Source organism: Triticum dicoccoides, chromosome 5A, assembly GCF_002162155.2.
Source record: "Triticum dicoccoides isolate Atlit2015 ecotype Zavitan chromosome 5A, WEW_v2.0, whole genome shotgun sequence".
In the NCBI taxonomy this organism is placed as follows: Eukaryota; Viridiplantae; Streptophyta; class Magnoliopsida; order Poales; family Poaceae; genus Triticum; species Triticum dicoccoides.
In genome coordinates this window covers 21,536,134-21,548,440 of record NC_041388.1, presented here as the reverse complement: position 1 = coordinate 21,548,440, position 12,307 = coordinate 21,536,134, and the positions used below count along the sequence as shown (strand labels likewise).

At 46.4% G+C, this 12,307-nt stretch overlaps 1 pseudogene; it reads right to left on the bottom strand.

The window, feature by feature from the left end:
• Window positions 1–1,673: 1,673 nt before the first annotated feature.
• Window positions 1,674–5,258, bottom strand: LOC119298858 (annotated as a pseudogene).
• Window positions 5,259–12,307: the final 7,049 nt, after the last annotated feature.

The following is a 12,307-nucleotide window of genomic DNA, read 5'->3' as shown; positions in this document are numbered from 1 at the left end:
AGAAACAAGACTTGGCACTTGGTATCGAATCAGAAAGGAAAGAATATCATTGACTGCAAGTGGGTGTACAGAATCAAAAGAAAGGCAGATGGCTCCATTGACAGGTATAAGGCACGTCTTGTTGCTAAAGGCTTTAAACAGCGTTATGGCATTGATTATGAGGATACCTTCTTATTGTTGTAAAGGCTGCAACTATAAGAATTGTGCTAGCTATTGCTATATCTAGGGGATGGAGCTTAAGACAGCTAGATGTGCAGAACGCATTTTTGCATGGTGTTCTGGAAGAGGAGGTCTACATGAGACAACCACCAGGTTATGAAAATAGGCAAAAACCTCACTATGTGTGCAAACTTGATAAGGCTCTCTATGGTTTGAAACAAGCACCTAGAGCATGGTACTCCAGGTTGAGTATGCAATTGAAACATCTTGGTTTTATTGCATCAAAGGCTGACACGTCTCTCTTTATATATAACAAGGCAAATACTGTTATTTTTGTGCTCATATATGTTGATGATATTATAGTTGCAAGTTCTTCAAAGAATGCGACTGATGCTCTTTTGCGTGACCTGAGTTCAGAATTTGCCTTAAAGGATCTTGGTGATTTGAACTTCTTTCTAGGCATTGAAGTTAAGAAGGTTCAAGATGGCATAATGTTGAAACAGGAAAAATATGCCACTGAACTTTTGGCTCGGATGGGAATGAAGGACTGCAAACCTTCACCTACACCATTATCCTCTTCAGGACAATTGTCAGCACATGAAGGAGAGCCCCTTAAAGAGGAAGAAAGCACTAGATACAGAAGTGTGGTTGGAGCTTTGCAATACTTAACCTTGACACGACCAGATATTTCATTTGCTGTTAACAAAGTATGTCAATATCTGCATGCTCCTACCTCAGTTTATTGGACAGCTGTTAAGAGAATCATACGGTATGTTAAGCACACTGTAGGATTGGGACTACAAATCAGACGTTCAAATTCTACACTTGTTAGTGCTTTCTCTGATGCAGATTGGGCAGGTTGCAGTGATGATAGAAAATCAACAGGAGGTTTTGCTATTTTCTTTGGTTCTAATCTTATTTCATGGAGTGCCAGGAAACAAGCAATTGTGTCAAGGTCAAGTACTGAAGCTGAATACAAGTCATTGGCAAATGCTCCTGCTGAAATTATTTGGCTTGAATCTTTGCTTGAGGAATTGGGAGTGAAGCAACGTCGTATCTCATGTCTATGGTGTGACAATTTGGGTGCTACTTATTTGAGTGCTAATCCAGTCTTTCATGCCAGAACTAAGCATATTGAGATAGACTTTCACTTTGTACGAAAAAGGGTTGCTGAGAAGAAGTTGAAGATACGCTTTATTCCATCCAAGGATCAAGTGGCAGATGGGTTTACTAAAGCTCTTTCAGCAAAACCGTTTGAGGAGTTTAAGAAAAATTTAAATATAGGGTAGTTTAGATTAAGGGAGGCTGTTAGAATACCGTTTAACCTTCTGTAATCTAACCTTCCCTCTATCTCTTCTTCTCGTTTCCTATTCTAATTCCTCATGTATCGATGAGTCTTAGTGATCATCGTAGACTTGTACGTCACGACAGGGGCTGTTCCTGTCTTCCATAAATAAACACACGCGGCTCCCATCGGGAGTAGGAACGCTTCCACCACATCTTACAAAAGGATCAATGACCTGATCACAAACACAAAGGTATCATCGCTTCAAAATCTGCAGCCTCTGAGATTGCATGTACATCAAAATAGCAGACAATAGAAACATTCAGCAAACTGCAATACCCACACGATCGAAAGCTGACACGGTCGACGGGTTCTTGTGCTACGACCCCGACACCATCTGCCTCATGCTAAGGAGAGAGCAACGGCGTCTCATCATCGGCGTCCACGCTGACAACGAAAGGATCTGGATGATATAGGTGGACACGAGGAAGAAGGCGCTGCGATCCTTCACCCGATATGCCAGCCAGGGCAACAAGGACGGCACGCCCATGACTGGTCACTTTAACCTGATTGGCTTCTTGCCTAGTGAGGTCTCCAAGTACCTGCCTACCTGCTGAACCAGCACGTATTACATCAAGCAACATTATTTAAGCGACTAGATTCTGTATTAGTCCATACCCACACGTCTTACAATACAAGTACTTTGCCCCCTCAAACCACCCGAAGTGTTTATCATGAAAAGAACTTATCATGGATATATTTATGCTAATACATACTACATGCAATAATTATCATACTTGCTTCTTCTATGATGTCACCGCCGGATCATCACATGGCATTCTCCATGGACGGCACGCGACATGTCAGAGCCCCACCACAAGTCCCAGCACAAGGCCGAAATAAAAGGTTAGTGGAACAAGCTCTTGCTTGCTGCTTCCGACGTCACCATGAATGATGGAAGAATTATTTCCTGAACAACTTCTGCTGAGAGGAGGCCCACAAAGCCCGCTGTTGCCGATGTATATGTTGTCCGAGATGAGGGTGTCAAGTTGCGGGCCAGAAGGTATCCTTCCGGACAAATTGTTGTAGGACAGGTTAAGGGCGGACAAATACGTCAGGCTTGACAAGCTCCATGGGATTTCACCAGAGAGCTTGTTCTCAGAGAGGTCGAGCGATTCCAGTGACCGCATGGCCCCGATCATGTTTGGGATTTGTCCGCTCAATTTGTTCGATGACAGGTTCAAATTCATGAGCTCGGCAAGGGAAGTGATGTCTGTAGGGATTTCACCGGTCAAGGAGTTGTCTGATAGATCGATGCTCACAACATAAACAATTGCTCCACCATATAAAAGTTGATGTCCTTTTGTTACTACTGGCAATATTTCTCCCAGGTGACCAGCTCCCATCTCGCCAATGCGCGCGGATGCATTATATGTGTCATATATACCCATGAATTCCTTTTGTATCCTTCTCATAAATGTCAGGTTTGATAGATGCCAAGGTATTGCACCAGAGAAATTATTGGCTGATAGATCCAAGTATTGAAGATTCCTGAGCCTTGTTACTTCGACCGGAATATTATCACAAAATGCATTGTGGCACAGTAGTACAAATCTTAATTTCCCCAGATCTCCTATCCATGTAGGCAATCTTCCAGACAACTTATTCCATGCAAGGTCCAAAAACACCATAGCAGTGTTGTTCTGCAAAAATGTTGGGAATTTTCCTGATAAACTGTTGTTACTGAGCAGAAGAAACTGTAGTTTTTTGATGTCAAAACATTGAGGAATTTCACCCTCCAAAAAATTGTTTGACAAATCCAGGTACACTAACTGTTGCAGTTTGCAAATAGATTCGGGAATGTACCCACCAATTCGATTTGAATAGACAATCAAGATTTGAAGTCGGGAGGCTTCAAAATTGGATGGTATTACTCCTGAAAAGTTATTATTGGAGATGTCTAACCAAGTAATATTTGCCGGCAACGAAGGCATTGACCCGGTGAGCCGGTTTGAACCTAGGTGGAGTTTTTCCAAAGCCATGCCATCCAGATGTGCTGGCAAGGTGCCACTTATTTGGTTGTTAGAGATGTCGAGATCAGTTGCCCGTGAAAATGTATACCAGAACCAATCAGGAAATTTGTCCACTAAACCAGTGTTTGAAATGTTAAGTGAATCGATTCCCCGCAGCTGCTGAAGCCAAGCTGGAAATAAAGGCCCTATTTGGCAAGATGCAAAATCTCCAGACTGTAGCCTAAAGGGAGAAAGCCAATCTGAATCCAGTGCAATCTTCAAATTATTGGAAGACAAGTCTATTTTCTTTAAACTTTTTAAATTTGCAAAGTGTCCTTCTGTGATTGCACCACCAAGTCTGTTGTTGCTTAGTCTCAGAGAAACCAGATTCTTCAGAGAAGAAATTTCAGTTGGTACGTTCCCGTTGAGTTGATTCCAGCTGAGATCAAGGATGGCTAGACGGGTCAAATTCCAAAGCCCTGGCGGTATAGGTCCAGCAAGGTTGTTTCTGGACAGGTCAAGCATGCTCAAGCTGCTGAATTCCCCTATAAAATTTGGCAAGGTCCCGATGAAATTGTTTTCACTGAAATGCAGCTCTAGCAACTTTTCCTGTGCGCATTCCGGCAACCCCTCCATCACCGCCACTATATTTCCATTCATAACATTTTTAGAGAGGTCGAGGATTTCCAAGCAGCAAAGGTTTTTAAGAAGACTTTGAAGGTTTTCAGTCTTATTCAGATTGTTGAATGCCAAATCAAGTACCTTGAGTGACGTCATGTTTCCTAGTGCATCCGGAAATTTTCCAAATAACTGAGTCGCACGAAGGCTGAGATATTTGAGGCTCGTCACTTTCCAAAACCAACTTGATGCAATTGAGTGGCCTAGATTATTCGAGGACAAATCAAGCTTCTCAAGTTTTGTGAGGTTAAGGTAGGGAAGCGATTGACTTGCAGTATCAAGTGAGCATCCAGCAAGATTGATAACTCTTAGTGATGGAATCATATTCAAGGGACGAGGCCAGTCAGCTATCCTTGAGAGATTTATTGTGCTCATACTAAGATACTGCAGCGAGGGTAGCTTTGCTAACCAAGTGATGTCCGCTGAGTACATCCCGGAATAACCCTCCCAAGGTCAAGATGTTGCAACTTAGACAAGTTACCAAGCTGAGAAGGAACTCCACCGGTAAATGGAATGCCAGAGAGGTTAAGGTATCTCAAGTTATCCATGGATCCCAAAAACTGAGGAATATGGCTATTTGGCCCTAGCAAACAGTTCATGCTAAGATCCATGTGCTCTAGATTCTTCAAGGAAAGCAGAGAGGGACTTATCTTGCCGAACAATGAATTGGCATCATCACACCCATTGTAGTTATAGGCGTCAGGGCCCGGAAACGTATTGCGAAGGTGAAGCTTGATGACATGGCCTGTTCGGTTGCTGCAGCTGATGCCCCTCCACCGACAGCAATCATACCCTTCCCACGAGGCGAGGATATCAGCGCCGTCACTTGTGATCCCCTTCTGGAAGGCAAGCAAGGCGGCCCTCTCGGCAGGGATGCAGCCACCGCCATGGGCATACTGGGGTTGTAGTGCTAGTGCATGCACCACTTGTGAAAATGAAGTGATGCTTAGGATGATGAGGGTGACCAAGAGATTGGTTGTGCGATACATCTTGGATGAACAAGAACTAGATATCTGGGGAAGCATATGCACTAGAGTTATACTACCAGAGATCTTTAAGCCAACCCCATGTAGTCTATGGTCAAAGTCCCAGTCCCAGTCTTTCAGGGTTTCAAGAAGACCCATTCAATGAAGTCTGCTCATACAATTCTGTGGCCACACTGTGATGGGAGTTACCAGCCACAAGACTAGTTGACTGTCAAAGTCACTCAATTATGCTCAAAGATTCCTGGAAGAAAAGCCCTGCTAGCGACACACATCAGAAGAACCAGGCTGACAATAAATCTACAGAGAGAAAGGAGGAACAGGGGGTTTACTATGCCCCTTGTATGAACTTTCAGGCATAACCCCCCTTTCTCATCACCGATCCTTAGTAAAAAAATTATAGTTGTATGAGATGTGAGCATAAAAATCTACTCCCTCCGTATCAAAATATAAGACGTTTTTGTAGTTCAAATTGAACTGCAAAAACATCTTATATTTTGGTATAGAGGTAGTATAAAGGATTACACCCATGTTCCATCTACCGGTGAATACCCTATGCATACGAGCATGTGGACTGCCATATCAAAACAAATTATGTTAAAGCAATGATTAGTGAAGTCTAGACATGATTGGAAGTAATATATATTTGCCTACAGTCATGTTTGTTTGTGATATAAGTACGGCCGATTCCATTTTCTACTCATACACACTAGATCTGTATGTTACTAGTAGTATTTAGCTATGTACCTGAGCCATACTACCAGAGATGTTTGGCCATACTACTAGCCCCGCGGAGTCTACCGTCAAAGTCCCAGTCCATCAGGGGTTCAAGGAGACCTACTCAAACAAGTCTGATTCATACAAATTTGTGGCCAGACTGTGATGGGAGTTAGGCAGCCACTAGACTAGTTGCCTGCCTGCCTGCAACCACACGGTACAGTCGAAGCCACTTGGTTCTGCTGTATATGCACGGTGCACTCTGTACCAGAGCAGGCGTAAACATTCCAGCCGGCTGGTTAGTATTCAACTAAATTCCTTTTTGACAATGTGCTGAAACTCTGGAGATTTCAGTTTCAAACAACATATGACAGCAAAATTTGTAAATAGCTAAAGACCGTGGCAGGATGAGCCAGGTTGAGTTTACAAAAATGAAAGTAGGCACCAAAGTAAAAAAAACAAAAAGAAATAGGTGATTTATCTTCTGGAACAGAAGCTTCATAAGAGTATTTTCTAATTATGGAAATAAGCTGCAGTTTGGTTATACTCATACTACCTATACCCTGCAAAGTGTTGCCGAATTAAAACTGAAGCAATATTCCTACAAATGCTTCATACCTTTATGCGGTATGCTATTGCAAAGCAGGCCCATTCAATTCAATCAAGTCTGCGTCATACAATTTTGTGGCCAGACTGGGAGAGTGGGAGTCACCACCGGCCACTGGACTAGTTGCCTGCCTGCAATGCAATCACACGCTACTGTCAAAGTCACTCAATTATACAATATTGGATATGCATGGTGCACTCTCCACATTCCAGACGGCTGGTTAGTGGTTAGTACTTCACCAGATTCTCTGTCTATTCGCATCGTCAATCCTTCCACTTTCCCAAACAAATCTGCTCCGCAGCCCCGACCTCGGCTCTGTCAGTGACTCGGTGTTCAGGTCGGACGAAAACCGGAGATACTTTGCCCGCGGGTCGGTGAGGGAGAGTGGCGGCCGTCCGCGTGGATGTGGGTGTCGGCCGTCGGTAGGAGAGGGGCGGCCAAGTGCCTCGGCGCCGCATCTGAAAACGGGAGCGGGCGACGCGTCTGGTGGAGGAGGGCCAGGGACGGAGCCAGGATTTTGACATAAAGGGTTGAGAGTTCGCCTTCAGTGCGTAAACTTATAATAAGATCATGGACAGACACAGTAGCCTATTTATTTTAGTGAGACAATAGCCTATTTTGATGAACCATATGTCCATCCTAATAATCAAGCAAAGAAAATTGGCGCGAGATATGAATAAATTCAATTTCAATCAAAAGTTTTCATAAAGCAAATTCTGAAAGCAATTCGGATGTAACTAAATCATTCAACTACAGGAACGGATAACCAATGCAAAACCATGTCTCACGGTTAATATTTCTTTTTGTAGTTTATACAGATCAAATCTTGTACTCCTACTTCGTTTCTACTTCTAAAGGCACAAGTTAATCTAATCTCAAAACATCAGCCATTGACTAAGTAATTGAGAAGAAGAGAAAGTAATCTAACCATGTTTCCATGCCTAGTTGCCCGGCTTTGCGGCCGGCCGGCCGATCGGCCTGTGCATGGTCTTAATTTCCCCTTCAGCAATTCTGGACTAAAGATTGGAAGCTCTATGTCGATGGATCATGAACTACTCTAAACGGTTCCCCAATAGCAGCAGAGGAGGTTGCGGGCGACCGGGGATCAGGCGTCGATCCCGTAGCTGCCACCAACGTAGCCACAATCTGACCTAGGCGTACGTGCGTTCCAGACCTGGCCCCATTGCCTTCTACAATGGGCTTCCCCTTCTACAATAGCCTACTTTTTTGTCTGACGTATATGGGCTGGGCCTTCACGTTGCATTATAGAAAGAGGGACAGGGCCACAGGGGGGCGAAACGAGACAGACACTACGTGCAGTTAGCCAAAATCAAGGAAAATCTAATCGCTATTAACAGGAAACGCTATCGTCAGGGGGGGTCTCGCCCCCCCTCGTCCCCCCTTGAATCCGTCCCTGAGGAGGGGAGGCCGGCGACGAAGAGGCAGGCCGACCGGCGGGGAGGAGGCCGACGATGAAAATAAGGAGCACCGGGGTCGGTGGCGAGGTGAGGGGGAGAGGCGGCCGTGGCAGCGAGGTCGCCGAACTGTCAGTTTGGGGGACGATTTGAGGAAGGCGGTGGATTTTGCCGCTGTTAGTGCTCTGTTCGTTGGTGTTGTCGGGCGGTATTTTCTCTTACTGCTGTTGCACATAAAAAGTGTGCACATAAAAACTTCTTCCAAGTTTTACCAAACGAACACGAGATCCGTCGTGCATCCGAGACAAACCTCCACACGTCATTCGATGATGTTAGAAACACCATCGAGTCTTCCAAGTGGCATGGGCTCACCCCTCCTAGTTAGTGGACCTCCCTCCATCTCCATGAGGCAGCCCTCTCTGCTGGCGCTGAGCACCAACTTCGTCCGTCCTCCCCGTACGTCGATCTAGGCCACCACCACCATCCACGCCATCAAATCAAACACCGTGCGCCGTGGTTGCTGTCTTCCTTCCTCCTCGCCTCCAGCCGCCAGAGATCCGTCCCCGCCGCCGATCATATCCGGACGGAATATATAGCTCCCCATCACCGTCACATTCTCTCCTCTCGCGATAACTGTTAATACTTATAATATATTTCCCGGCCTTTGGACGGCGCCCCGGACCCTCCCGCATCGCCCCGACACATGGCCGACTCCGACGTCACCCGAAAGAAGCCCACCGTCTGTCTCAGCAGCCGCCTTTATCTCGCCGACCTTCAATTAATGCTCGCCTCCGCGAGGCCAGTGAGATCAATGACCGGCCGGGATGGAGGGTGGTTGTGGTGAAGAGTTGGTGTGTCTTCGAGGGGAAAGGGACTCGGGTGGGTGGTGAAAAATGGTGGGGATATATCGTGTCCACACCGGCAGCGGCGACAAGACCCTTGACGTCGGCCTTTGTGTCGTCCAAGGCCTTGAGCACGTGGAGGGGTCATGGTTGAGGCAGGCCTTGGATAATTGGAGCTAGCTCGTACGTGCAGTGTGTGTGCGCGTGCGGAAGTGAGTGAAGTAGACATGATGCTCTACTAACCGGTATTGCAACAAGTAGTAAATCGCACTTCAATTCCGATCGATGCAAAGGCAATCCCCTGAAACTTATATAGTTGCTCACGTAATGTATATTTCCATCAGGCATTCGAGTACGTCGTTTGCCGGATACTCGACAAGGGCTTTGCCGAGTGCAATATGGGGGGTGCTCAGCAACATGGATGTACCCCACGAGCCTTTTCTTCAAATACACGTCTCAGCTACAAAACGAGAAAATATGTATATGAAGAACAATTTGGGGAGACACTTCTGAAATTCGGTGTTGGATCAGAGTACAACATGGAGGACATCGTCAGTGTGGGAGTAGAGCTAAGGCAGATTTATTCGTCTGAACACCGCTCCCACCATCCAAATGACACACCACGACCTACAAAACCAAACCCTAACTATAGAGCTGCGGAATGCCCCCCTCCCCCTCCTGCCATCGGAGCAACAGTTGGAGGGAGAGGGAGCCAGCCCTGGTCGGCTGATCGGAGGTAGAGGATCGCTTCCCTAGCCGCCTTCACGTGGCGGCGGCTAGGTTAAGGAAAAACACCTTATCTTATACATGCATGCATTGACGGACGCGCAACTACTTCTTGTTTCGAATATTCATTCACATACCCCTGAAAAAACAAATATTCACTAGTGCAGAACCGGGCAATAGCACCGGTTCGTAAGCCCCTTTAGTGCCGGTTTGGTAACCGGCGCTAAAATATAGGCACTAAAGGGAAATGACGAACTAATTAAATAGGCCGAGATATAGTTAATAATGATTGAAATTACCTGTTGACTATCCCCTTCACGATGGTGTAGTCACTTGCTTTCTTAAGTAGCGAGTCTAGTACTTCAACTGTTCCTTCATCAACTTTAATGATTAACAAGATTCAGTGAAATCTGCATGCACACACGTTTGCATGTCTTAATTAAGCGGGCATATATAAGTAAAAACATGTAGCTATAGCTAGTAGGGAAAAACAGAATTTGTAGTACAAGACAGTGTGACTCACTGGAAGTTGTAAGGAAGTAGTATATCTTCATTGTATTTGAGTTCCTTGAAGAACTGTAGCATGCTTTCCTCTACACATTTTTCGTGATATGGATCTATTTTCCATGTGTATTCATTAATGGTATTTGGGTCAACGAACCCAATGCCATAGTGTCCATCTTTTTTCATTTCATAAATCTTCATCCTGCATAATACCACAGAAAAGAATATAGTGAGGATAATTACAGGTAATGATTGATCAAAATGATCACTACAGCTAGCTTGAGACTTAAATTACAGAAAGAAATCACTTACAGACAATAGCAACTGACGATAGATTTGTCGAGTGCGTCTTTATTGTATAGCTGAAATAGTTCTGAATACTCAACGGTCACAGCTTTCTTATGGTAGTAATGCTCCTCGTTGACATTCACCATGAGAGACTCTCGATTGGAAATCTTGGTAATGTCCATGTACCATTGATGCAATTCATACATTCTCGTTGGAAGCTTATTGACCTCCTCTGGGTCGACCAAAGGTTGGCCCCGGGCATATTTCCGTTTTATTTCCTCCTCTCTAGTCGGAGACATGGGCTCGATATCGAGTAGTTGTCCAACAGTGATCCCGATCGATTCAGCCTGCGCAATATGCTCCTCGGTTATTACCACATCGCCCACCCCGGGAACGTTAACGGTTTGCCCACAATAATATTGGGCGCGCCTACTGTCATGTGTTGTTGGCACAGCAAGCGGGGGGATTGATTGCGCCGCCTGTTCTCCCAGCTGGGGAACGGTTTTACCGCTCCTTTTGCCAGCTGATTTGCTCGAGCTCGAGCTCGCCTCTTTCTGTAGACGTGCTCGATTTAACTTCCTGAGGTGGCGCTCATAGTCTGTGTAAACAGGCTAGGAGCTGGTGGTCTAGCCATACGAATGAAGTGGTCAATCTTTTCTACAGGCACTTTCTCCCTTGGCGGCGGTGGCGGTTGTTGGGGAACGTAGCATAAATTCAAAATTTTCCTACGTGTCACCAACATCTATCTATGGAGTCATCTAGCAACGAGGGAGGAGTGGATCTACATACCCTTGTAGATCACGCGCGGAAGCGTTCAAGAGAACGGGGTTGATGGAGTCGTACTCGTCGTGATCCAAATCACCGATGATCCTAGCGTCGAACGGATGGCACCTCCGCGTTCAACACACGTACCAAGCAGCGACATCTCCTCCTTCTTGATCCAGCAAGGGGGAAGGAGAGGTTGATGGAGATCCAGCAGCACGACGGCGTGGTGGAAGTAACGGGATTCCAACAGGGCTTCGCCAAGCGCTGCGGGAGGAGGGAGATGTGTCATGGGAGGGAGAGGGAGGCGCCAGGGCTTAGGTCTGGTTGCCCTCCCTTCCCCCCACTATATATAGGGCCAAGGGAGAGGGGGGCGCAGCCTTGGCCCTTCCTCCAAGGAAGGGTGCGGCCAGGGAGGAGTCCCACCTCCCCAAGGCACCTAGGAGGTGCCTTCCCCCTTTAGGACTCTTCATTTCCCTCATCTCTTGGCGCATGGGCCTCTTGGGGCTGGTGCCCTTGGCCCATACAGGCCAAGGCGCACACCCCTACAGCCCATGTGGCCCCCCGGGGTAGGTGGCCCCACCCGGTGGACCCCCGGGACCCTTCCGGTGGTCCCGGTACAATACCGGTGACCCCGAAACTTGTCCCGATAGCCGAAATAGCACTTTCTATATATAATTCTTTACCTCCGGACCATTCCGGAACTCCTCGTGACGCTCGGGATCTCATCCGGGACTCCGAACAACTTTCGGGTTACCGCATACTAATATCTCTATAACCCTAGCGTCACCGAACCTTAAGTGTGTAGACCCTACGGGTTCGGGAGACATGCAGACATGACCGAGATGACTCTCCGGTCAATAACCAACAGCGGGATCTAGATACCCATGTTGGCTCCCACATGTTCCATGATGATCTCATCGGATGAACCACGATGTCAAGGACTTAATCAATCCCGTATACAATTCCCTTTGTCTAGCGGTACGATACTTGCCCGAGATTCGATCGTCGGTATCCCGATACCTTGTTCAATCTCGTTACCGGCAAGTCTCTTTACTTGTTCCATAACACATCATCCCGTGATCAACTCCTTGATCACATTGTGCACATTATGATGATGTCCTACCGAGTGGGCCCAGAGATACCTCTCCGTCACACGGAGTGACAAATCCCAGTCTTGATTCGTGCCAACCCAACAGACACTTTCGGAGATACCCGTAGTGCACCTTTATAGTCACCCAGTTACGTTGTGACGTTTGGCACACCCAAAGTATTCCTACGGTATCCGGGAGTTGCACAATCTCATGGTCTAAGGAAATGATACTTGAC